This window comes from Pleurodeles waltl, chromosome 12, assembly GCF_031143425.1.
Source record: "Pleurodeles waltl isolate 20211129_DDA chromosome 12, aPleWal1.hap1.20221129, whole genome shotgun sequence".
In the NCBI taxonomy this organism is placed as follows: domain Eukaryota; kingdom Metazoa; phylum Chordata; class Amphibia; order Caudata; family Salamandridae; genus Pleurodeles; species Pleurodeles waltl.
In genome coordinates, this window is record NC_090451.1 from 532,676,181 (window position 1) to 532,702,095 (window position 25,915).

Here is a 25,915-nt window from a genome sequence, read left to right on the forward strand (position 1 = left end):
AATAAAATAGGTTGAATTTCAGCTACTTTGATGCATAAAGGAAGAGGCTGTCTGGTCTTGAGTTCATGGTTGCAGACCTACAAAACATCCTTTTGCTTCCGTGATACCATTTTCTTCTCCAAAATGGCCCCATGCCATATGTAACACCAGACCAAGCTCAACCTCAACTTTTAGCTGACACACTGCATAATGGGGTTTGTGAATTTCTAAGCCCCTGCTTGGGATGGAAAATAAAATGAAAGTCCTATTTGCTCACATACCAGGGATTCATGAACATGATCCTCAAGACATTCAGCCACTTGATACAGACAAAACATAGCAACAACTTAGCTAAACATATAGCACATAAGAAATCTCCACACTGGAGCATATGATAAAGGAAAACACTGACATTCACTATGCCTCTTGCATCTTCGAATCTCAGATGTCTGTTCTCTAGGGCCCTTCCTCCTCCACCTGAACCACAGTTGACCACCTTAGAGGATGCCATGTCACCATCAGTAATATTTGTCTTTTTTTAATATAAGTTTGATTTAGAATTGAATTTGTAAATTCTTATGTGTCCCCTTTTTTCTGCACAGGCTATATCACGTATTTCAGTATAATACCATAGGTGAGTGGGTTTTGTTTGGGTTTTTGTATACACATTTTTAGACACATTGAGGTCTCCATAAATAGCTTAGGCGAAGTGTTTTTTTTTTTTTTTTTCTTTTTGTTATTTGGTCCTGATGAAGCGCCACCAGATCCATATGGACTTCTTAGGCACAAAACATGTTGACCTGTTGTGATGGTTGAGGATCATTTCTTCTTCCTCACCTTGTTTTGTTGTTAGAGTGGTTGAGCATTATCTCTGTCTCACTCCCCATATTCGTTTTAAACCATGACATAGACCCTTCACTGATCAATAAAGTGTGGTCTTTGGAGGGTTCTTGAGCCATTTTTATCTATTTCTTCTCTCTCTTATTCTTATCTGTGCGTAGGATTGAATCTATTCCTACTCCTCATAAACCACAGCACAAATCTCTAGTCAAGATCTCCAGCAGATTGACCCCTTGCGGTGGGCCCGTCAGACACTGAAGCGCCGGTCTGACGAGGAGCAAACCCTAAGATAAAGCATGACATCCATTGGGTGTGTGAGGGTAATTGCTTCTAAATATAGAAGTGCCTAGTGGAATTTGACACATATTCTCTTTGGAACAGTGTACTCATTTATATTGTATTGCACCTTAGGGGATCACCATGCTGTGCCTGTGGGAGGGAATCTGGGACTCCAAAGTCCCTCACCAGTTGTGAGTGCCGATGAATGCACGTAGCAGATGGAGGAAGACCTGGAAAATGGACAGGTGGAAGTAACGAGAGGCAGGAAAAGGGGTGAATAAGCAAACCAGTGAGTCAACACGGATGAATAGGTTGGAATATGAGTGAGTGCACAAATGTGCAACAACTGTTTTCCAACAGTAAAGCAGCATCTGAGAACCTTGAGAGCCCTGTACGCCACTAATCCTGAACTGCCAGCCAGATTTTGGTGGTCCATTCACCTGCAAACAGTGGCACCCTAGACGCGGAGTGGTGGAAGGGCTTGGTGGAACTGGAGCTGTGGCAATTAGCAGAGTGGTGGACTTCAACCGGCTTGTGGTTCTGTGCTAAATTCATAAGAGGGGCACTGCTAGGTCAGTGTGCTCTATGGCTATTTGGTCAATGGGGCTGGAACTTCTCCCAGATTAAGGCCGGGCACCAGCTGTTGATTTTCCCTGCTCAAGCAGAAAAATGTCTCTGATGCGCCTGGAGAAAACTCCCTGCAGTTCCCCTGCACCTGTGGATGCACTTTCAACAAAGCTATCCCTTGAAGGTGGGCATTGGGGTGGTGGGGGTGCTCGTTTTCATTTCTTAATTTGAGACAGCAGTTGGAGGTTGGGCCCACCAGCATTGTTTTTAGACGACCAGCGTCTCATTACAACATGAGGTGATGTCACTTCGCAACAGGAACAAAGAACAGGAGGATCTCCTTGAAGGAAAGCACCACCCCCCAACCTGGGTGCCATGAAGGAGGCTGGCACTCCTGTATGTATCCAAGCCCTCAGCAAGGCACTGATAGGAGGGGGTAGGTGGGGTGTAATGACTGTTACGAGGACAAGATGGACTAAGGGTAATGAAGAGTACCAATGAGTAACCAGGGCATTACCCCTACATCCTTCGTCCCGGTATACCAAAGCCAGAAGTCCTTTGATGAACTGAAGGAAGGAATTGCAGTATTATGAGGTGAGCGCGTTTTCCGTGTTTACTGCCGATTTTAGTAATTTAGTTTATCGAGTTCTATTATTTGCCGCATTTCTGATAACTAGAATCATTGTTGTGTATGAATTTGAATCTGTGTCCACTTATTTTTTAAAAAAAGAAGGAACATTGCAGGGCCGATTTTAGAAGATATTTTACTTTTTTAACAAGCCTTAACTTTTAGCTTGGGAAAGCACCTTCCTTACCTTGGTGACACTCCTCTGAGGGCGGTTGGGGGGTGTATATTTTCACCGGTGGTCCTTTGAGGTTTTGGACCCATTCTGTGCAGGAAGTTCGGGCCTGTTAGAGCCCACTTCCTGTTTCTCGGCAGGGACCGCGGTTTGCGGTCTAGTCGATCTGCCTTTCATCTAGGGGGATAAATGAGGGCAGAAACACGGCCGCGCAGACTGAGGTGAGCGCGTTTTCCGTGTTTACTGCCGATTTTAGTAATTTAGTTTATCGATTTCTATTATTTGCCGCATTTATAATAACTAGAATCATTGTTGTGTATGAATTTGAATCTGTGTCCACTTATTTTTAAAAAAAAGAAGGAACATTGCAGGGCCGATTTTAGAAGATATTTTACTTTTTTAACATGCCTTAACTTTTAGCTTGGGAAAGCACCTTCCTTACCTTGGTGACACTCCTCTGAGGGCGGTTGGGGGGTGTATATTTTCACCGGTGGTCCTTTGAGGTTTTGGACCCATTCTGTGCAGGAAGTTCGGGCCTGTTAGAGCCCACTTCCTGTTTCTCGGCAGGGACCGCGGTTTGCGGTCTAGTCGATCTGCCTTTCATCTAGGGGGATAAATGAGGGCAGAAACACGGCCGCGCAGCGGACGCGCCGCTGGCGCGCCAAAGGCGCGCCAGAGGCAAGCCCGTCTGCACCCGTCCGCGCCAGAACGGGCCTGAGGGCCAGGGACCTCGCACCCTGCACTAAAAAGAACAGGTACACCATAGCGGAATTGAAGAACTTGGCGGGCCACCGGTGCACGCACACACTTATCCCTGACATTACTCATGCCTGGAGGTGTGCGCAGTGTAACTGGATGGCACCTATACCATCAATGGTGGGAAAGCAGGAAATTCAGGGAGTTCGGAGAGTGGGAGGCAACAATTCAGAATACGCTTCGGGTGGAGGTATAGGGGACTTTAGAGCTGTGAGCTCTTTTGCCCTTATTAATGCCAGATCGCTCCCCAAACACAAATTTGAAATTAATGAACTTATTTCCACCCTTAACATAGATTGTCTCTTCCTAACAGAAACGTGGGCGAGGCCAGATTCGGACCCTGATTTTATTGAGGCAGCCCCCACCGGCTTCTCCTTTTATAGGGTAGACAGAAATACTGGCAGAGGAGGAGGCCTGGCTATTATTTGCAGGTCTGAGTTTACCTGCATTTGGAATAGCGCTAGCCATATGCCAGAGGTCTGTGAAACTATGGCCTTTAAACCTTTCCTTGGTAAATCCCTGGTCTTTGAAGGCCTGCTAATTTACCGGCCCCCCGGCCCCATCCCTAAGTTCCTCTCGATATGGACCTCACTATTGGAACCTCTAATCATGGCCCCTAAAGCAGTTATCTTAGGAGACTTTAACATTCACTTTGATAATACGAGTGATCTGCTGGTCGTGGAATTTCTCAATCTTATGGCGGCTCTGGACTGGGTCCTAAAGGATGGGCAGGCCACTCATAGAGCAGGCCATACCCTAGATGGGATTTTTACCCACCCTGAGGAAGAACTTAATCTCTTAACGACCCCGTTAGAGTGGACGGATCACGCTCTCCTGACATTTAAATTTCTGGTCAGGCAGCAGCCTTTGATACCCATTCCCCAGGGAAAACTGCTAAGACCCTGGAGAAACATTAAAGCAGAACCGTTGGAAATAGCATTAATACATAATTGGAATGATCTGAAGGCGTCCACTCTGTCACCGCTTGCCAGATTCAATCAGGGCATTACGCAGGCAATGGACTCGCTAGCACCGGCGAGGCTCTTTGTCCCCCGCATTAGAAAAAAACCCAACCAACCATGGTTCTCTCAAGACCTCAAAATCCTACAGAGGAAATACCAGCAGAAGGAGCGCTATTGGAAACTTAGACCCCGGGAAGATGAGAGGGCGGAGCTAAAATTAGCCCTAAACACCTACAAAGAAGCCTGTCTGGTAGCCAAATCGGACTATTTCACACTTAAAATTAGCGAGGCAGCCAACTCTTCTAGAGAGCTATTTAGAACCATTAACGTTCTCACCACTCCCTTAGGCACTTCTAAAGTAGAAAACTCCCAAGACTTTTGCAACAAAGTAGCGAAATTCTTCGAATGTAAAATTCTTAACATCTACTCTAGCTTTATATCGGACAAGGAACAAAGAAACTCCCCTCCCTGGTTAGCTGAGCCTCTGCGCCCTGTGCTGACACCCAATGGGTCGCCAGATAAGCCATTTCTACTTTCTAGGTTTAAAGTGCCATCTCAAGAGGTCATATGTAAGCTACTTCTGGAATGTAAATCAGGTTCCCCTATGGATCCCTGCCCCCCTGCCATCCTTCAATTAGTCCCAGAGCTAGTGGCATCTATGCTGGCCCCTATTATTCAGGAAGTCCTTATAACGGGTTTGTATCCTAAGGCATGGAAAGAAACTACTATTATTCCCTTAAAAAAGAAGGAAACTGGCAAACCCGATGATCTGACTAATCTACGCCCAATAGCCCTTCTTCCCTATGCAGCCAAAATTCTGGAAAAACATCTTAATAAAGAATTGGTTGATTTCCTGTCAGCCTCAAAGGGCCTAGACAGCTCGCAACATGGTTTTCGGAAATCCTATAGCACGGAATCAGCTCTCATTGCATCATCCGATACCATACGCAGATTGGTTGATGAGGGGCAGGGGGTCTTTTTGGTTTTACTGGACCTGTCGGAAGCATTTGACACCATTGCCCCCCACATTCTGCTAGACCGTTTACATCAGGTAGGCATCAGAGATCAGGCTCTCAAGCTGATCGAATCCTTTTTATCAGATAGGTGGGCCACAGTTAGCAGCGGTGATTTTAGATCCCCAGCCTACCTCTTGCTGTGTGGGGTCCCTCAGGGCTCTTCCCTCAGCCCTACGCTATTTAATGTGTATGTGGCACCGCTGGCAAAGCTAATTCGCTCTTTCGGCTTTATTCCAACTTCTTATGCAGACGACACTCAGATTATCATCCCTATTAAAAAAGATATGGAGGAAGTGGCCATCCGCTTCAACGCTTGCATGACAGCAGTGAATAACTGGATGAAGGCCAATTGGCTAAAACTTAATTGTGAAAAAACTGAGATTCTGTGCTTTGGGATTAAGAGGGAACACTGGTCTTCCATCTGGTGGCCTGAAGAGTGTGGCACTCTCCCTATACCAGGGTCTACCTCGAGAAATTTAGGATTACTGTTTGACGATCAATTGTCATTCAAACCGCAGGTCAATCAGATAATCAAGACCTGTATGTGGACTCTGAAGAAATTAAAGAAAGTATTTCCTTTTATTCCACAATCCTGCAGAACTACTGCCACTCTGGCTCTAGTAATTTCCAGATTGGATTACGGGAATGCGCTTCTGCTCAACTTGGATAAAGAATCGCTGAATAAGCTACAGGTGATGCAGAACACTGCTGCTAGGCTCTTATTGAAACTGCCCCTCGGGGCCTCTGCCAAGAGGTGCCTTAGAAATCTACACTGGCTTCCGGTAGCCCAGCGGCTCTCTTTCAAGGCTCTCTGTATCACTCACAAGGCTGTCCATGGGATTGGGCCTAAGGCTCTAACCTCCAAACTGCAATGGTATAGGCTGAATAGGCTGTTGCGATCTGCTTCTGCCTATCGAATCCAAACTTCCCGCACCAAGAAGGCGAAGTGGGGAGATAGAGCGTTTACCATTGCGGCTGCTAAAATCTGGAACTCACTCCCATTGGATCTAAGGTAAGAACACAACTATCTAACATTTAGGAGACTGGTCAAGACTTGGCTCTTCCCGCAATAAATCTTGGGGCCTCCTGTTAGTAGACCCTGCCTCACCCAGTTAGCGCTTCGATGCCCTCGGGCCGGAATGCGCTTTATAAATACTCAATACATACATACATACATTATTGCAACATAATAGGTTTAATAAATACAAATACCAGAAACAATCACAAAATAAGAATAAAGTGGTTATCATGCAAAGTATATTCAATGACAGACGAGGACAAGATGGACTAAGGGTATTGAAGATTACCGGTAAGTAACCGAGGCATTAAAAGACTTTGGGCCAGATGTATGAAAAAGGCCTTTTGCGAATCGGAAATAGCGATTTTTAAGAAATCGCTATTTCTGAATCCCAAAATGCAATGTATCACATTTGCGATCCGGTAATAGCGATTTCTTAAAAATCGCAAATGCTATTCCCGAATCGCAAATTGCGGTACAGGCCCCCATTCGCACCTATGGGCCTGTTGGCCCATATTTGCGATTTTTTTGCATTCCCAAAATTGTGAATTCCTAACCGGAATTCGCGATTTTTGGAAATGAAAAGTCCAGGGTGCTGGGGGCCTTAGGCCCCATCTGCTGCACCCCAAAATATTTTTTTACAACATGTAAGGTGCACTCATGGCAAAAGGGCATGTGTGCTTTACATGTAAATTTTAAAAATGCATTTTAAATGCATTTTTAAAATTTGCACATGGTTACCACCAAGTTCAACTTGGTGGTAAATAGCGATTCCTTAATGCCAATTCGCATTAAGGAATTGCTTGTTACATGTGCTTTAGGAATCGCAAATAAGGATTCCTTATTTGCGATTTCTTATTTAGAGAGTCGCAATTTGCGACTCTCTAAACAGGGTCTCAATTTTAAGTAATCAATATTTTAGCGATTCTTTAAAATTGCATTCAGAATGCATTTGATACATTCTGAAATGGCTTTTTACATTCGCAAACGGGCATTCGCACCGTTTGCGAATGCAAAAAGCTTCGATACATCTGGCCCTTTGTCCCAGAAGAAGAGAGAGAAAAGCAGACAAAAGAGACGGTGGTAAGAGAATCACGGAAAAAAGAGAACAAAGGGAGAAAACAGTTATGAAAAAAACACTGCAAAGGTGAGAAAAAATAGCCAGAGTGGCTGGTGGTGAAAGAGGCATAGGGCTGAATCCAGACTCGATAACTATGGTGATAGGCGACCATGACATTCAGCAGTGCAGGCCATAGGGTTCTGAGTAAAACTTTAGGCCCCTTACAAATTAGACACAGCTGTTCCTCACCCGGAGGTCCAGAGAGAACGTGTGCATTGACCTGCAAGAACAGCAGGCCGCCTCACGCGATCTAAATGAGCCCTTGCTTTGGTGAGCTGCAGGGCTTTATTTGAACCAGGTCCTGTTGGTGTCCAGCACAAACAGTTCTAAAAGGAAGGTGCTGTAACGATCCCCATTGAGCTCTCAATTTTTACTCTCACTCCGGAAGAAAAATCTTTAACTCAGCAGCAGTACCAACTCTTCACCAGCCTTTGATGTAATTTCATTTCAAACAGACGCAATAATTTCACAGTCTCAGAACTGAAGCATTTTCAATTTTAATTACAAAAATGTGATTGTGTTTACTTATTTATCTTATGCAACTAAAAACCACTGACAAAGTCAGTAGTCCGGGCTTGTTTTAGGTGTTATAACCAATTACAGTTACAGCGTCCTCTAGATTTCATTCATGTGGGAGCAAACATTTGGTTTGTCCCCAAGTGCCAACCATCGACACTGGGGCCTCCGCTGAACTGATGTCAGAAGACACATACTTGTCCCTACTGGAATGCCCCCGCTACGCAAGGCAAATGTCTATATGTTTGCTTATTGCCAGCTCACACCTATACCGCTTTTGGGGAGCTTCCAGACACCCATATCCCACGGCGACGTGCAGACCAACACAGTGGTGTAAGTAGCCAAGGGAGGAACAGGCATGCTGATTAGTGGACAGACAGCAGAGACACAGTGATTAATATCCTTTGCCTTAGTAGTGCAGGAGGAAGAAATAATGGGCACCTTGCATGAATACCGCAATATCTTTACTGGGATTGATTGTCTCCGAGGAGGTGAAGTGAAATTACACATTGACCCGTTGATTCAACCGATTGCCTTGTATCACAGGCACATCACCTCTCATTTCCAGCAAAAAGTAGAGGAGGAGCTCCTAAAAATTGAGAAAGCTGGCACAATTAAAAAAGTAACTGGGCCAAAGCCGATTGTTGTCTCCTGAAAACCTAAACAACCAGGGGAAGTCTGAATCTGCTTGGATCTGAGGCTCCCAAATGCAGTGATCTACTGAGAACGACATCTTACACCAACTGTTGATGACGTCCTCAGCGAGCTCACCAGAGCTCAGTGGTTCTCCAAAATGGGCTTGCGATCTGAGTACCATCAGCTGCCTCTCCACAAGGACTCGCGTTACATCACAAATTCCTCCACTCACATAGGGCTCCGACGCTACCACCGCCTGAACTGCGGCATTTCCAGTGCGCAGAAATATTTAACAACACCATCAGAGAAGTACTTTCTGGACTTCACGGAGTCCTTAACGTCAGTGATAACATCCTTATCTATGCCAAGTCTCTGGAAGAGCATCGTAAGTGCCTCCAAAAAGTGTTCCAGCGAGTCCGAGATGCCGGTCTTACACTACACCAAGAAAAGTGTGAGTTTCTCAAACAAGAAATAAGCTTCTTTGGATATCGGTTTTCGGTGGATGATATCGCCCTAGACCCTGGTAAAGTAAAGGATGAGCAATCAGCACCTGCATCTACCAACATAACGGAAATAAGAAGTTTCCTGGGAATGTTCAACTTCTGTGGGTTTATCTCTGACCTCGCCTGTCTCACCTTGCCACTGAGAGAACTCACCAAGGTGAATGCCACGTGGATGTGGGGTCCAGCCTAAGAAGAGGAGTTTCAGCGTACCAAGGAGGCCTTGTCAGCGAAGACCACTCCAGCATATTCTGACCCCACTCAACCCACGAGCATCGCAGTGGTTCCCAGCCTGAAAGGACTGGGTGCTGTGCTTACCCAACAGCAGTCTCATGGGGACTAGGCCCCATTTGCATATGACAGCAGATCCCTCACCTACACCGAACAGCAGTATTTCCAGATTCAAAGAGAACCCATCGCCATACATTGGGCCTGCAGGCACTTCCATCTTTATGTGTATGGAAACCATTTAATTGTCACGATGGATCACAAACTGTTTATACCTCTGTTCCAGGGGTCTGCGTCCAAACCACCCCCTCGAGAAGTGGATGCTGTAGTTGCAGGAATATGACTGTCATGTGGAATATTGGCCTACCTCAGCCAAGCCTGCTATCTGTCGCGTCATCCTAGAAGAGCCACTCCACAGGAGGAGCCCAAAACTGAAGCCAGAGAAACGTATGTGAACCTTATAACCGAACTCTCAAGGCCTATGCCGCTTTCGCTAGAAACCATCCAACAAGCCACTAAGGCAGACTGGTGTCAACAATTAGCTCTGACTACCTTACGCTGAAACAGGTGGAGCTTTCTGAAATCACGCCTCTCCCATAGAACTCCTGAAGAGTGTCGAACACTGGAATCACTGCTTCATGTTCATCAGGAGCTGTCCACAGACGAAGGTGGATGTCTCCTATGAGGTCCTTGTCTAGTTATTCCCACCAGTTTCACCGCACAGATGGTGCAGCTTGCCCATCAGGGACACAAGGGGAAACACGAAAACAAAGAATAGACTTTGTGTGAAAGTTTGGTTTCCCGGCATTGGATGACATGGTAGAGCAAGCAGTTCGATCCTGCCACTGGTGTCAGGTAATGTGTCCACTGGAACCCCATCCCCAGAAGAAGGGCCCAGCCAGCCGTAGGAAACCGTCAGTATGGACTTTGGACACCTCCCCGATGGCAGGCATGCTTTAGTTGTTGTAGATGACTACACTAAATATCCAGAAGTCGAGATTGTAGGGACTCAGTCGGTGGGAGAGATCATCTCAAAGCTAAAAGATAATTGCCATGCATGGTATCATGCGCAATATCCGGACGGACAATGGCCCACCGTTTCGAGGGCAGGAATTCAAGGAATACCTACAATCCTGGGGCATTCAACAAAAGAGAGTGACTACCAGGTCGCAACAAGCTAACGGAGAAGTGGAGCGGTTCATGCGGACCCTCAACAAGGTAGTCCGCATTGCCCACACAAACAGCCAGTCCATGGAGAAACTCATTTACAGTTTTCTAAGGGAATATCGCCAGACCCCTCACTCCACAACTGGGTGTGCCCCAGGGAATGCCAGTATGGGGCGAATTGTCATGGATACCATTCCTCACCACCCCAGGTGGTTGGCAGAGTCTATTGATGATCGTCACGTATTTTGCAGAAGACAAGGCACCTACTGACCGACTAGTATTGCCCGCAGAGCTTGCCATAGCCCCATTCAACTGGGGGATTGGGTTTTTGTCAGAGATCGTTACCCTGGGAACAAATTCAGACTACCCTTCGAGTAACGACCATGGAAAGTGATCAAGAAACAAGGTACTATGTTAACAGCCCATCAAGCAGATGAGGCCGTCACCAGGAATAGATCCTTTTTTAATACAGCCTGTGGAGAATGGGAAAAGTATTCAACTTGGGAAAATCAGGACTCAGACGACGAACTGGCAGGGGAGCCAAGCCCCCAGACACATCAAAGAACGAATGCCCAACAAGGATGTCACAATCGTCTGATTCAGGAAGATCGCCCAACCTGAGAGAGAGTGTATCCCTCGGGAGGAAGAGGTTTTGGCCCGGTCTCCCAGAGGACGTGATGCCCATCCCCGGTACCATCTGAGGCAGAATCCAGTCTAGTCTTCACATCTGGCAGATTTCCTGATTTAAGGGGCCATAGACAGTGACTGAGTTATAGCCTGAACAGGCTGTCCAGGTTTAGTACTCATGTTATGCTGTATTCATATTGTAAGTTTTGTTTTCCTAATAAGTGGGGGAGGAATGTAATATCCCAGTAGAAGTATTGTAGCAGGGTAGCCCCTTGCGAGACCCCTGTTGTGTGGTGTAACATGGTTCGCTGCCGCGGACGCAAGAGCGTGAATAAAAGCATGCAGGGCATGGCTAAGGGGTTATTCATGGCCAGCCCTGGAACATATGTTGTGTCCCGTGTCCTCTCTGCTGCAGCGCCAGGCCCCTTCGGCTCCATGATAAGCCTTGGCCCACGCCAATACTACAGAGGCCAGAAATGGCGTTAGGATTAGGGTCACAGTATTCGGTGCTCGCACATTTAATTGCAGCAGCCACATGTTTCAAGAAGAGCTTTGGGCATGGCACGTTTTTATGTACAAATTAAGCACTCTAGTAGATACATTACTGCGATAAGTGCAGTGAGAAAAGGTCCATTGCACCCCAATTATTGATGCGTTTTGCTACCAATTACAGAGGAAAGTGGCAGTTGTCTGCTTTGTTTGGGGCCATGGAGCCTTTGCTGCACCCTACACCAGTGAAATCTGCAAATATAAAGGTATCCTCCTTAAAATTGCAACAAACTCAGGGGCGGCTGCTGGCAGGAATGGCTGGTGGGGCAGTGTGCAGCGTGGGGAGGAGCAAATAATAATTTAAAAAAAGAACACTTACCTGCCGTGCCACCGCGCCTCTGCCACTTCTGCTTTCCTCCCCTCCCCACCCAATCCAGACGCGTCTTTCATGATGCTGAAATGCAGCTCAGGGACGGAGTGGGAGCCTGCACTTGGTCGCCCCCTGGCTTTGAAATACAGCCGGGTGGAGAGTTAAATGCACGTCAGTTTGGCAGGCCTCGGACGGACGTACAAACCCACATGCGCACTTGGAGTGCACCTAGCACTCCTTTCCCCCACCACCGTGGCACGGAGAATGCAGGCCCCGGCCCGCCCTACATAAGCAGAAAAATATAATGATAATAAAAATGCTTTTATTATCATTTTATTTTTCTGCTTCCCTGCGTCATCCTTTCAGCAGGGGGCGAGCTCCACCGCCAAGAAGGGGCTGCCCCTGTGCAAACTGCCTGATGAGAAGATATTATAAGTAAGGATAACAAGCACAACATCATTACACTAATGAGAAAGACACATACTGCAAAGTGCAGTTGCACATTCGCATCGTTTGTTGGAATAAAAGGCAAACACGGTTACCTCAAGTGGATCCGCACCCTTACTTAGCCCTTAACTCGGCCTGTTTTTGTTTTTTTAACAGTTTATTCCCTTTGGGTTAAACATGTAATATAACTGAGAATAATAATCGTCCTGCAGACTCAGACAGCAGAGTTTAAAATGCTGATAATCTTTGTATTTGTATTTTAAACCACATATATCTTATCTGCTTTTGAATTCAATGAAAATGTACATTTTATTTTTCTGCCTTTGCTAGGGCCCTGCAATGGATTCATTGATCTAAAAGAAAAATGCATTAAATTAAATTAAATTAATGGTTTTAGGCATGCCTGTGAAAGGTTAGAGTGGAACTTAGAGGATGAGGCTGGCTAGAGAAAGTCTGAGAGTTCCATAAAGGAGAGGTACCAATTCTGAAAAATATCACCAGCGTGCTTTACTTATATATATATATCCATTGTCCAAACAAACATACAGATGACACACAAACAGGACATTCAAAAAAACTGTTTAGCAACCGAGAGAAAGAAAGAAGAGAAGTTTAAAAGACCAAAGTAAAATGTAATATCCCAGCATCTAATCTAATCACCCACTGCTTCTATTGCATTAGTTGAGGCCCAGCGGCTACTAATGGAAAAACCAGCTGCTCAAGGAGGGCAGAAAAAAAAACATTCTACCACGTGGCAGGAACTGGAATAAATAAAACTGGGTGAAAATCAGCTATTACGGGTGACACCCACGCAAATGCGAGGATTCACCATACTCCAAATGAGGCAAGAGCAGCACACTCTGCCATTGTCAAGATATTGTTACTTCTGATGTTAGCTCGGATCAGAAGATCTGATGAAGTCTTAGGACGTCTGGGCCTCTGGTCCAAATGCAGGATATCTGACCATTACTCAGCTGGAGTCACCCAATATGAGGCCAACGTCCAAGCAACACAAAATGCTGTCTTCGTGTACAATGCAGAGAAATGCTTAAGTACCCCAAAAAACGACTGACTTCGATGTTCAAACATGACCAACCGAAACTCATCCACCATGCGCTTGTCAACCATGGAATCACTGACCCTTCATCGACACCATAAAGCTCAAACAACTACGGAAAACACATAGCTGTGTAGCACTCCTAAGGGTAATCTCCCTCGTTTATATGATTTGATGCAACTAGGCGCACAGCAACCTGGAGCTGAAAGGGGTATACCTCAATTCAAGTTCTGGTGAGGCAACAATGAGGGCAAACTGATATGCCACCAGAAATGCTTGCTCTTAGCCCCTGTGTTACCTTTAAGGTGGAGTCCATCAAGCAAGGCTGCAGCAAAAAGCAACTTCTGAGCCAAATGAACAAAACCCTAACAAATTTAGATAGGTACATTCAGGGGGTGTTATGCTGGCACCTCGTTATTGCCTTTGTGTAACCGGGGCTCAGAACTTACCCTCCTGCTCTTAGCTGTAGTGTAGCAATGATACCATGGGCCTTGGGCCAAGAAAGGGAACTGGCCACTTTGGCTGCTGTTGGTGGTAGTAAAATTCAGCATTTTTAGGGTTCAATGGAACCCTCAGGCTCTGGGCCACAGTGCCACAGCAGCTGCCGAACCAATGGTAGCTACGCCTCTGACTCTTAAAAGAAGCATATCAGTGCAGCACCTCCCCCTTCTTAAGAGATCCTGCAGGCCCTCAGTGAAGTGCATCCTGTTCTTTCCTCTGACACATGCATCCTATATTTGCAGTAAAAAGTGGGGCATGGTTGTAGACAGGACAAGAAAGAAGAAAGACTAGGGTGTAAAACCTTAGATGAGAAACAGGCTGAGCTGGACCAGTAGCTTGGGAGAATGGAGTTACCACAGACAAGACCTGCTGTGGAAAACTGGAAATGCATGAAGCAGAAAAGGGACCCTGACTTGGTCAGTTACTCAAGTGTGACTCAACACACTGGCAAACCCAACAAGACCCCCAGTACCGCAGAGTCCCCAAAAAACGCCCATGCAGCGTCCTTTAGAAGATACAAGCTGGCAAAACTGACATGAAACAGGAAGTGCTAACAGGCACAACCTACTATTTAAATTGACAACTCTAATCTAACCACATAGGATAAAACATGGCATAAGGCTTACAAAATTGTAACCTTGTCCAAATTTGGTGAAATAGGTGAAAGCGCACATCATGTGCTTGAACAATGTAAATATCAACTACAAACCCTGTCTTGTTCACGCTTTTCTCCATCCGCAACACATCCTCATTCAGCACTCAACACCCATCTAGAGGTATTTTTTTGAGTACATTAAGTGACCCAGTACATTCTGAAATTGGAGTCTCTTGCTCAATACAGAAATACCATGCTGATGTCCCAAAGGCCGTCGGTACATTGCAGTTATAGCCAAGCCTGCTTATTGGCCACAGTAAGTCCCGCCTGGGGGAGGAACCAGAGCCAGGGTGGAAGTGGGTAACCAAAAGCTGCCCTGTCCAAAATGTTCAAACCACCCCTTGCTCCCTTCCTCCACTCTATCTCTCTCTTTCCATCCATCCATCCTCCCTCCTCTTCACTCTCCCCCTCTTTATCCCTTAATCTTGAAGCCTCATGTCCTTGGGAAGCTGGGAAAGTGACAGAATCACTGGGAGCAGCACTGGGCTTTCATAACCGGCCTCCAAGGGCTGCAGCTATCGGGGAAATGCCAGATGGACGGAAAGACCAGTCTGGCCCTGCCCACAGCTGGGCTAGCAGTGGTCCATCCAGTCGTCTTCTGGCATTTCTCGATAACTGGTGTATTTTCTTGAATCATTCAGACACTTCCTATAAAATAGTACAATTTGTGAAGCTGTATGACAGCTTCCACCTCGGCCACTGCCATTACCTCAGGTGTGCTTTGTAGTTCTTTAGTCCATTCATTGCTGAAACAGCCAACTCTACATATATGATACCTAGGGCACAGAGAGACAGGCTTAACTTAGAGAATTTAAGACTCTGCTTTGGCATGGATAAAATATTTTCTAGACAACCACTCCTTTCAGGTTCACTCTAATCAACATAGGAGGAAATTACAGTCTCTCTCCTCAGGTGTGCCTCAGGGCTCCATTCTGAGTCCTCTGCTTTTCAATTTATATTTGAGACCCCTGGCTGACATCATGGAAAACTGGGGTCTGATATTTTTCTCATATGCAGATGACACCCAAATTCTAGTATCTTTGTCAGCTAAGGGTACTACAGCCTTGCCTTCTTGCCTGGCTCAAGTGTCAAAATTGATTGGTGCTAACTCCTTAAAGTTAAATGGTGATAAAATAGAAGTTTTGGTGGTAGGAACGCCTTCTATTCCTTGGAGCGCACAATTGTGGCCTGATTCCATGGACAAGCCTCCCATTCCTGTTTCTAAGGTAAAAAACATGGGAATCTGGCTGGAGCAAGAATTGACTATGAACAAACAGACTACAAAGGTAGCAGGCATTTGCTTTGGCTTACTGAAATGGCTTAAGAAGATCCTCTATTGTATTTAGATTGGTGCCCACAGAACCGTAGTCCAAGCACTAGTCAGTTTTAGGCTGGACTATGGGAATGTTTTATATTAATCATTACTCAAATGCCTCCAAACTGTGCAAACGGCAGCAGCCCGTCTCTTACTATGCCCCCTAAGTTTGTCAGTATCGCCAGCTTGCTAAGGTCCCTTCATTGGATGCTATTGAGCAGCAGGTACAATTTAAAGCAACGCGCTCTATGCACAAATGCTTACATAACACCAGAGACATCTACTTGAGTTCTTTGATCCTGTGATATGCTCCTAATAGCTCGCTAAGGTCAAGCAATCAAAAGTGGGCTAAAGCTCCCTGTTTTAAGAAATCTCATCAAGGAGGCCAGTTCTTTTCTTATCTGGGGCCCAAACTCTGGAATGATCTGCCAGTAACTTTAAAAGAATGTGAATCCCTCCTTGCTTTTTGGAAACCTTTCAAAACATGGTTGTTTACCACCATCGTCTTAAAGATTTCTTTCTTAATGGCTGAGTGCTGTTATTCCGTATTTTATGCCAGCGCTGGGAAACCTTGTTGGTAGCTATGGGCTTTATAAAACACGTATTATAATAATAAAAGAGGAAATATATAATATATTTATGCAGTACTAAAACAGCAATGAAGTCAAAATGCTAAACAATAAAAATCCCAAAAGGAATTAGAAACAACAATAAAATGTATTTCACAAAATGACACAGCAATGACAAAAATCCAATAAGGGCAACCAGAGATATGATTTTAAAAAGTTTTCAGTAGAAATAGCGCCAAGAAGTACTAAGTGCCAATGATAGTCAATGGTGACAGTACAACATGACCTAGGTGTAATTTGATGCTGAACAAGATGTAGCGTGTGTCAGATATGCCAACCAGGTTTGCCCTCAGCAAATGCTTAACCGTCTGACTTAAGTCCTTTAAGTCCCAATCCACTATAGAAGTACGCTTCTAAAGCCCTCCAGATCCTCAAGGGTGGTACTTAGAGACTCACAGGAAGGCAGGAAGAGACCAGTCAAGGTCTAGTTGCCACTGATTAGCTAGGCAGTCACAGAAAAGGCCTTGTGTAGCTTTTTGTATCCCAGTATCTTGAACAGGTGGTCAGCCTTATGAGCTTTGAAATCCACTTATATGTCCTGGGTACAAAGGAGAGAGAGAAAGTCCAGTCATCCAGGGATCTTCTCATGGGGAAGACAGCAGATTCAATCCTCTTTTGATCTTCTTCAAGTTAAAGAGGGTTCTGAAGTGGGTGACTGGAGGAGCCACATTTATGCCTGGCATGAGCTAGTGGGCGGGAAAGGTTCCTGGGGCTAACCCTACGCACTTTAGGCATTTTCAAGATGGTAAATGTCTTTAGCCACATTAAACTTGGGCTCTGAGGCCTGGGAGTGTGTGTAGGAAATATACTTTGGTACTCCTAGTGCCCTCTCACATCTAACACTAAAATCTATTTTAATGAAGCCCCTGTACTAACAACATCATCATGGACAAAAGTCAGGTATAACAAAGCTGAACTTTCAGCATCCAGGCAGTAGAAACACACAATGGAATTTTATTTCCCACCTTTGAAGTGTGCCCCAAATGTTATATGTAAATCAATCACACCTGTCAAACAGTTTGTGACACTATAATGTCAAAAGATGCCCACAGTGTCTTGGGTCTGACTGGCTGGGAAGACAACAGGAAGGCCCTGCTGGGGTGGCAGCTAAAAATTTGCCCGTGACAGAGGTTGGCCTCTTTGAAATGTGTCCCAAATGTCATATGAAAAACTCCAGCAGACTTGTCAAATAGGGTGTGTCATTCAAGCAGAACGTGATACCTTAATGACTAAAAAGATCCTCCCAATCCACTTTGAGTATTCTGTCAGGTTCAGAGGGGCCTTCTCTGTCCAGTGAAGTCAGCCTATTACTTTGCTCTTAGGAGCATGTTCACAACTCATTCATACCTATTTATATTAAATGGTAATTACTGGCTGGCCAAAACGGAGAACAAAATAAAGATTTGGGGCCTGATTTAGAACTTGGCTGACGGGAAAACTCCGTCACAAATGCCATGGATATCCTGTCCGCCGTATTATGATCCCAATATATCCTATGGGGATCATAATGCGGCAGACAGGATATCCGTCACCTTTGTGACTGAGTATTCCATCTGCCAAGTTCTAATTCAAGCCCTCTAGTTCCAGGGATTTCAGGCAGGGTAATATTTTGAACAAATCTGACTCCACCATTGAATTTTATTTTTTTTAACAACTATTAAAAATAGTTATTTAATTATTTTTCTAGCTAGTCCCATTCACAAGATACAGGATTAATATTTGATACTGAATCACAGTGTTTTCCTATGGAACAGCCAAACCTGCTACAGTCAAAATAGCTTTCAGGGCATTTTCACTGTGAGGACAGGTTTAACATTAAATTGACATGTCCTACTTTTAAATATCATGCACCCTCCCTTTATGGGCAAATATCTTACTTAGATTTATAATTATTTAAAAGGAAGGCTTAGGGCTGGTAAAAGCGGTTATTTTGACAGGGCAAATTTGCAATTAAGACCTGCACAGTCAGGCTACTGGTGGCAGGCCTTCAATCATGTTTACATTGTCACTGCAGTGGATGATATATTGGGTGCTTTAGTCCACTTGCGACATTTAGCTTACAACCCCTTCATACACCTTGATATCATATACCAGAAACATATGTAAGGTAAGGATGGCAATCAGGCGTATACCAATTTCATCATGTTTAAACGGGGAAGCAAAGGCACGTTACAACTGGGTAGCAGCAGGGATAAGGTGCACGGAGTTCTAAGGCTAACAAAAACAGTTAGGCCAAAAAACTGGGGGAATACCACACAAAAGATGGTCATGTCCAACAATAAATGTATACACACACACACATTAACACAAGCTTTTCACAATAGGTAAGTGTTGGAAATGGCCCTTTCTGCAGGGTTATCTCCAAGCTTTTTGTCGTGCTCCTCCTTTTTTTCCTAACTCTTTTTGTTGGCTTTAGGACTCTGAGCACTTTACCACTGCTAATCAGCACTAAAATGGTTGTGCTCTCTCCCCTAGAACTTGGTATAATTGTTTTACACCTGTTTAGCTTATTTCATTTACTTCTAAGTTCCTTAAAAAGTGGCATGACCTATATGCAGGGCCTGTAAATTAAATGCTACACAGATTGTACCACCCGCAGAAGTAAACTTTCAAACATGTCTCAGGCCTGCCACTGCAGGGCCTGTGTGCACAGTTTACTGCCACACTGACTTGGCAAGTCAAACCACTTACCGAGGCCCAAATTCCCTTTTAACTACAACTAAGTCACCTCCAAAGTACGCTCTATATAGCCCTTTGGGCAGGGTGCCATATGTGTAAAAAGTAGGACATAGATCTGTGGCTGGGGTGAATGTTAAATAGCTTCTGTATTCAGTTCATCATTTGTGTTTGTTTGCTTTTGTCTCCCTTAGTGCGCCATGTATGCCCAGATGTGGGTCCCGGGATCATGATGCCACTGGATTCAAGCTCGCCTAGCTGATGAAGGGTGATACCCTGAAACCGGTCCCAGGATGCTTGTTTCAAGTTCAGGGAGGACCTGGCCTCGCAGTTCAGGCTGGACTGTTCCTATGGGGAACAGGGTCAAGACTGATTTGCATTTGGCTGGGTCCAAACTGGGGTGGCATGGCGAGCAAAAGAATTGATGGATTAAACCCAGATCTGTGACTGGGGATGAATGTTTGATTGGTTCCGCATTCCGTCCATCATTTGTGTTTGTTTACTTTTAGAAAGTGGGCATTTCTCTGTGCTTATAACTCTAGTGCTTTGCAGCCAGACTCCAATCCACGTCTAGGGCAGAGTCACTGCTCCACTTAGTGCATACTTTCCAGACTGCGATCACATGGGAGGGGCTGGATATCTCAGAAGAGGTATCTGCATACTGATAGTCTTCCTGAGCTGGGGAGCAGGAGGGTTGTTCACACCTTACATGTGTATAGGCTGTAACCTGCCCTCCCACAATGGATGTATTACCCCCTTCTGATGTCTAGAGACAGGGCTGGGGTCAAAGGGTGTTGTGCTTCACTTGAAAGGGCTCTTTTGAAGTTACTCCCTGAACAAAGGCATGTCTGAGTATAAGTAGAGGCGCTGTAGCCCCCTGTTTTGGGGAGTGCACTTTTGGAACAGGGACCAAACCTCTGCCAGAGGGGCTGCTGGACTGCACAAAGGACTCATCTGAACTGCTCTTCTTTTGTTGCACTGCTGCCTGGTGTCTGCTGGGTGGCACAAATGACTCATCTGGATTGTTTTTCTGCATGTTGCCAACCTGCCAGCTGCCCCCTGACTCTGTGGGTCCCCAGACCCTGTGGGGCTGGCGGAGGAACCGCAATTATTGCTCTGATGTGCTGGCCTCCCTGCTTTGCCCCACCCACAAGTGTTCTCCTGGGGCTCGTTGAGAACCTCTGCTCCCTCAGAGCCCCTACATTAGTAGGATTGCCAAAGGGCTCTGAGACGCATAAATTTAGCCTCCTTCAAATGCACATGGTGGGAGCTTCATGCTCCCCTGAGCACGTGGGGAGCGCCTTTTTTTTTACCAGACCGGGCACTTGACTCTGAAGTACACGGAGAGGGTTGAAAAGAGCGTGGCATGCAACCCCTCGCCCCACACCGCCATCCTGAGGGAGCGAGAAGCTTTCTTGCCGTGGACCCGCACCTGAGGTCCAAGAGACGCGGTCAGCCCAAAGCTGGAGGTTTGCCTAGCAGCAAAAAGGACACTGCATGAGAGGCTGCTGGAAGCAGCTCTTGCACTTCAGGGTAACTTGGGAGCTCATCAGGAACTGGAGGAGGACTCTCCGGACCAAAGATTGCTGCCTACGCTCAGCCCAAAACAGGAGAGGCTTGAGCACCCCCAGGAGTGGTGTCTGGCGAACCAGCGCACTCACAGAAAGCTGCTTCTTTACTTATGCATTCCGTGGGAGCTGTGTATTTAGGCAGCGCTGCTTTCGTGGGTGTCCCCGCCTTCCCCCCATAACCACGAATGTGGCCCAGGGACCACAGAGGGCTCCGGGCTCACTAACCTACTTTGGGGCATTCGTTCTATGGTGGCATTACTTTGGGGGACACGAGCACACGGAGGCAGATTTTGCGCGCTGTGTCCTCATCGGAGGCCCCTGCATTGGATCTACTCTCGGAACACTTTTCCCCACTGGAAGCTGCCATAGCCAAACCAATAACCACATTAGGTGTAATAGGAGCACAGGAGTTCCTGTGGCCGGCCAAACCAACTACCACATTAGGTTTAATAGAAGTGCAGGAGTTCCCGCGGCTGGAATTTCCTGAAAATTCACTCGTCTTTCTCAGGTTCTGGAATCTACCATAACCCTGCTGGTAGAGGGGCAAGGGGTTCTGAGCCTATGCAAACTCTTTGTCCCAGATGAGCTCATAGTGTTATTCTGCAACCACTTTACTGCAGTATTATTTAGGTGGTTTATATATACCAACTCTAGCCTAATGACTACATTCCAGACCCTAATCACTGGCCCCATGTTGACCTAGTCGTGGCCACGTAGGCTTGTTTTTGGCATTGCTTGTACTTATTCAGGCTGTTTAGCCAGATGAGCTAATTGCTTGGCCTACACAATACTCATAATCTATGATGTCTATTATACTGAGTCTTACTACAGTAATTGCATGGCATGCACAATAAGTATAATCTATAATGTTTAGTATACTGAGTCTTAGTTCTGTAATTGCATGGTAAACACAGTACTTATGACCTATGATGTTTCTAACCTCAGGTAAATTTTTACAATATAGAAAAATATTTTTATAACCCAGTGTGGAGTCTCTTTTGTGGTGTATTTGTTGTGTCACTGGTGTGTGTGTGTGTGTTGTGTAAACACTTTACACCTGACCACTGAGGATAAGGCTGGCTGTTCTGTGCCAAGCTACAGGGGGTGAGTGCAGGTTATCTTTGGTGTGTAACTTACTCACCCTCACTAGAGTGGTGGGCTCTGCCTGGCTGAGGTGCATTCCCTAGCCAACCAGAAACCACATCTCTATCCTTAATTTAGGCCTACTTGCTTTGCATACTTTTTCATTCTGAACAGATCACATCTAAGGAATCTTACACAACTTTTCTCACTGAATCAATAAGGCACATTAATGCATATAGCCTTCACTACTGACTTGACACTATAACCAACACAGGCCTACTGAAGTGTGCATAAGATGGCAGCCATCATGCACACAGTTATAAAATTACAAATATGTACAACATTACAGTTGGCAACCCCCTCTCAATAGGGCCTTACAAGAATCATCACAGTGAAAAATGGGTGACTAACATATAATACCCTTTCCTACTATGGCATACTGTCAGAATACATGTAATAGCATACCAGTCTGTCAATTTGGAACATAGCACGGTAACAATTCACTGTTGGAGGCCAATTGTCTTCAACAAATACTATTCACAGTAACTAAGTCAGACCTAGTCTCTTTGTCATAACTGTTCATAATAAACAGACTACATCTAAGGTATCTGGCACAACTTTTCCCAGTGCACCAACCAGGCCTGTGAGTGTGGGCTTCTCACCATAACCAACTCAGACCTACTGTACTGAATAAAGGCTTTACCACAAGACAACCATCAGGCAATCAGTGATAAAATTACAAATGCATATAAAACTACAGTTGACAAAGCGAATTACTATCTCTCCTAAGAGAACCTTGCATGATTTTTACAGTGAAAATCCTCAAGCCCCGCAGTTTGTCAGAGGAGGTAACCAACATCAAACCCTCTGTCTATTACGGTAACCTGGGTGATTCCATATAACAAATACCTATCTCTAGGCATTAATAGGCACTAATAACAATCTACTTTAAATACCTATTGACTTTAACATATGGTTTTCTGAATACATATGGTAGGCCTACAGCCTTTATTGCAACTTTTCTTAACAACCAGGTGTATCACCTTTACCACTGGGTTTTCACCATAACCAACTCAGACATACTGCACTGGAAGTCAGCCCTCCTACAAGGCAACCATAAAGTGCACCTTAATAATATTACAAATCTGTACAAGATTCCCCTAAGCAAACACATATAAAATCATTGATTCGGGCAGGTCCTGACTGTCCGTCCTTCTCAAGCAAGCTGCTGCTTTTGATAAAGTGAACCACTATACTGTATGCTTCTTGAAACCCTTAAAACAACATTGATTCCCTAACTTTTGACTTCTGTGAACCCCCACTTTATCATTACTGGAACCAGAGGACCCCCACTGAATCATTATTGGAATCTGGGGACCCCCACTGGGCCATTAATGGAAGCCTGGGACCCAGGCCTAAAGACTGTCAATGATTTGAACGCCACAACAATACACAAAAAATACAGAAAACAGCATTCCATCAAAAACATACACAAATGATAACACATTTAATTTATGTTGCAAACAAATAAAATAAAGAAAATATTAACTTTAATAGGAAGGTTAGAGCTTTTCTAAATTCAATTGAAGCCACACATCGTCCATACCATATGCTGTTTGATGCACTGCACTGCTCCCACAAATCAAACTGAGGATACTAATTACATTTTTAGCCTCCATTTTCAAGTTCCTTGACATTTACAGTATGTTTTAAATTTTTCAATTATACATTTAGCCACTTTGTTTATATACACTTTATTCAACTGTTAATATTAGTTAATTTTCAAAGCAGTCACGAACCCCTGAGGAGGCTTTGCGGACCCCCAGGGATCATCGGACCACAGGTTGGAAGCTACTGCCCAAAAGAATGCATTTGTCTGGATGGAGAGGTCCTCAAGTGGTTCACATGCTACCTAATAAACAGGGCACAGGGGATCAATATAGACCCCTTTTAATAAGAGACTTAACTCAAGGAATCCAAAAGGGCTGGGGTCTGGCCCTTGCTCTCTTCAACCTACATACTGAGCCACTTGAAGCCATCTTAATGAACTCTGGGAACCTCTATCTTCAATATATGGATGATATGCAGGTATATTTATAAATCTCCTCTCCCAAAGATGTCTCCCATTTCACAAATATTCACCTAAAACTTAACCCATCAAAAATGAAATTACCCTTATTTCTTCAGCCTAGTCACATTACCAGTACCGCCTCCGGAGACTTTCTTCCTCTTTATCTCACTTTTCCAAATTCTTTTTCATTCCTGCTCTCTCCCTTCATCAGTATTTTTGGATCTTTCTCTTCCTTTCACTCTTTTCTACCTCTCTTTCTCTTGTTCGGGGTCAGATCTCATGATGGAAAAAATAAGTTCTGGCCACCAAAAAGAGTGCTGGTGGACGCCATCTGCTCACATTCAGCACTGCTCATTCCCCTCTCTATAACTTGTTATCCACCTTTCTCTGTTCATCCCTTCTACATGTTTATCTTTAACTCTAACGATCATCACATCGTTTATTCACTTGAGTCAGATAAACACCTTCCGCCATCTTGTTTTCTTTAGATTTTCATAGGGGTGTTGCATGACTAATGGATTGCACGGCTTCCTTATTTTGCTGATTCTTCCCATGTATACATTACGTGTAGTTTCAGGATCTCGATACTCATTTGCAATGCTTGTGTAACTATTTATCTACATGTAACGCTGCTCCTTATGTAAAGCGCTCTAATACCTTCGAGTACTTTCAGAGCTATATAAAATTGCACAAATAAATCTCCTTTCCACGTCCCTGTGGCACGCTGCTTCACTCTCCATCTATCTAGGTGTTCTCTCTCTCTCTCCTTATCTTCCCTTCTCCGTCTCCTGTTCCTGTTCCTACCTCCCGGCAAAGTGCTGATGGCGCCTTGTTCCATTGATCAAACAGCGGATCACGGCTCTCTGGTCAATAAATCTCTTCAGCTGTGACAGCCGGCGCAGCTGAGCCAGCAGCTCGCGCGCACTCCTCCCCCCCCCCCCCCCCCCCCCCCCGCTGCTTCCTCCGGGATGTTCAGGACTAAAAGCCGTCTATGTCCTTTGAGCCACAACCCAACGGTGGCCTTCCTCGGGCAGCTGTTGTGTCGGGGTGCAGACGGGGGCATGTGGCTGCCAGCGAGGAGTGCTAAAGATTACAGCGGTTCGAGTCGAAAACCCTTGGAAGTGGTCAGGGGCGTGGCATCCCCCAACCCCAATAAATGAATTTTCTTATAAATAGTTAGGTACAGATGTTTTCAGTCGGGTATGGTGAGATATCTGCCGGATTTCACCAGGAATTTTACAACAGACGGACAAATACTGGTAATTTTTTAAAATATTGTGTTTTCTCCCACTTAGCACCCCTACCAATCCTCTCACGTTCCACTGGCCCTCACGCCCACTCCGTGCACCCTGCTTGTCGTATAATGTATTTAAACATTACATGCAGGCCAGATTGCGGGAACATATGAAGCTCAACTCCCACACCATCTCACTGGCCAAGCTCCGCCCATGGTCTCTGTTCTCTGGGCCTAAGTTCTCTAACGCTGGGCACTTGGTAAATACATGCGAGAGAGCTGTGGGGGTGGGGAGGGGACAGCTTCCATTTGTCGGTTAAATAGTCAAATCTGACGTTTAATATTTATAGGCAGTTTTTATACGGCGCGAACCAGAGCCACAGAGTAGCACAGCGCTTTAATAAGTCAGCTAAAGGTAAAAACATGTCGACCAAGAGGCAGGTATAATGAAATGAGAAGGTCAGGAATTGATGGCGGGAGAAGTCAGGTTCACGACTGGCGACTCAAGGATGGAGGTCTGCTGGCGCTGTGATTAGGGAGAGATGGTGCTAGGACTCAACCCTGGATATGGCACTGGAGCAGTATCTAGGGTGACCACCTGGCATGGAGGCAAATTCAGGACAGGGCTGTAAAAAATTCAGGTTAAAGGGTCAAAATTCAGGGCAAAAATTCAGGACAAAAGGAGAAGCGGCCATAACCACTGGTTTATAAATGCAATATTTTTCATATTGCATTGCTTATTCACTGTGCTGTGCATGAAATTGCCTCTAGGTGTGCTACATTCAGATGGCACATTATGTCCTGGT

At 45.2% G+C, this 25,915-nt stretch overlaps 1 protein-coding gene across 4 annotated transcripts in view; it reads right to left on the minus strand.

Moving 5' to 3' along the window:
- Positions 1-25,915, minus strand: part of FCSK (fucose kinase) — a 579,999-nt gene that overhangs the window by 253,439 nt on the left and 300,645 nt on the right. The window contains exon 1 of one of the 4 annotated variants that reach the window (XM_069217521.1): positions 24,680-24,840. The exons of the other annotated variants lie outside the window; for them this stretch is intronic. The gene's annotated coding sequence lies outside the window, so the exon portion shown is untranslated. Of the gene's footprint in view, positions 1-24,679; positions 24,841-25,915 lie in introns of those variants that run through there. 4 annotated transcript variants of the gene reach the window in all.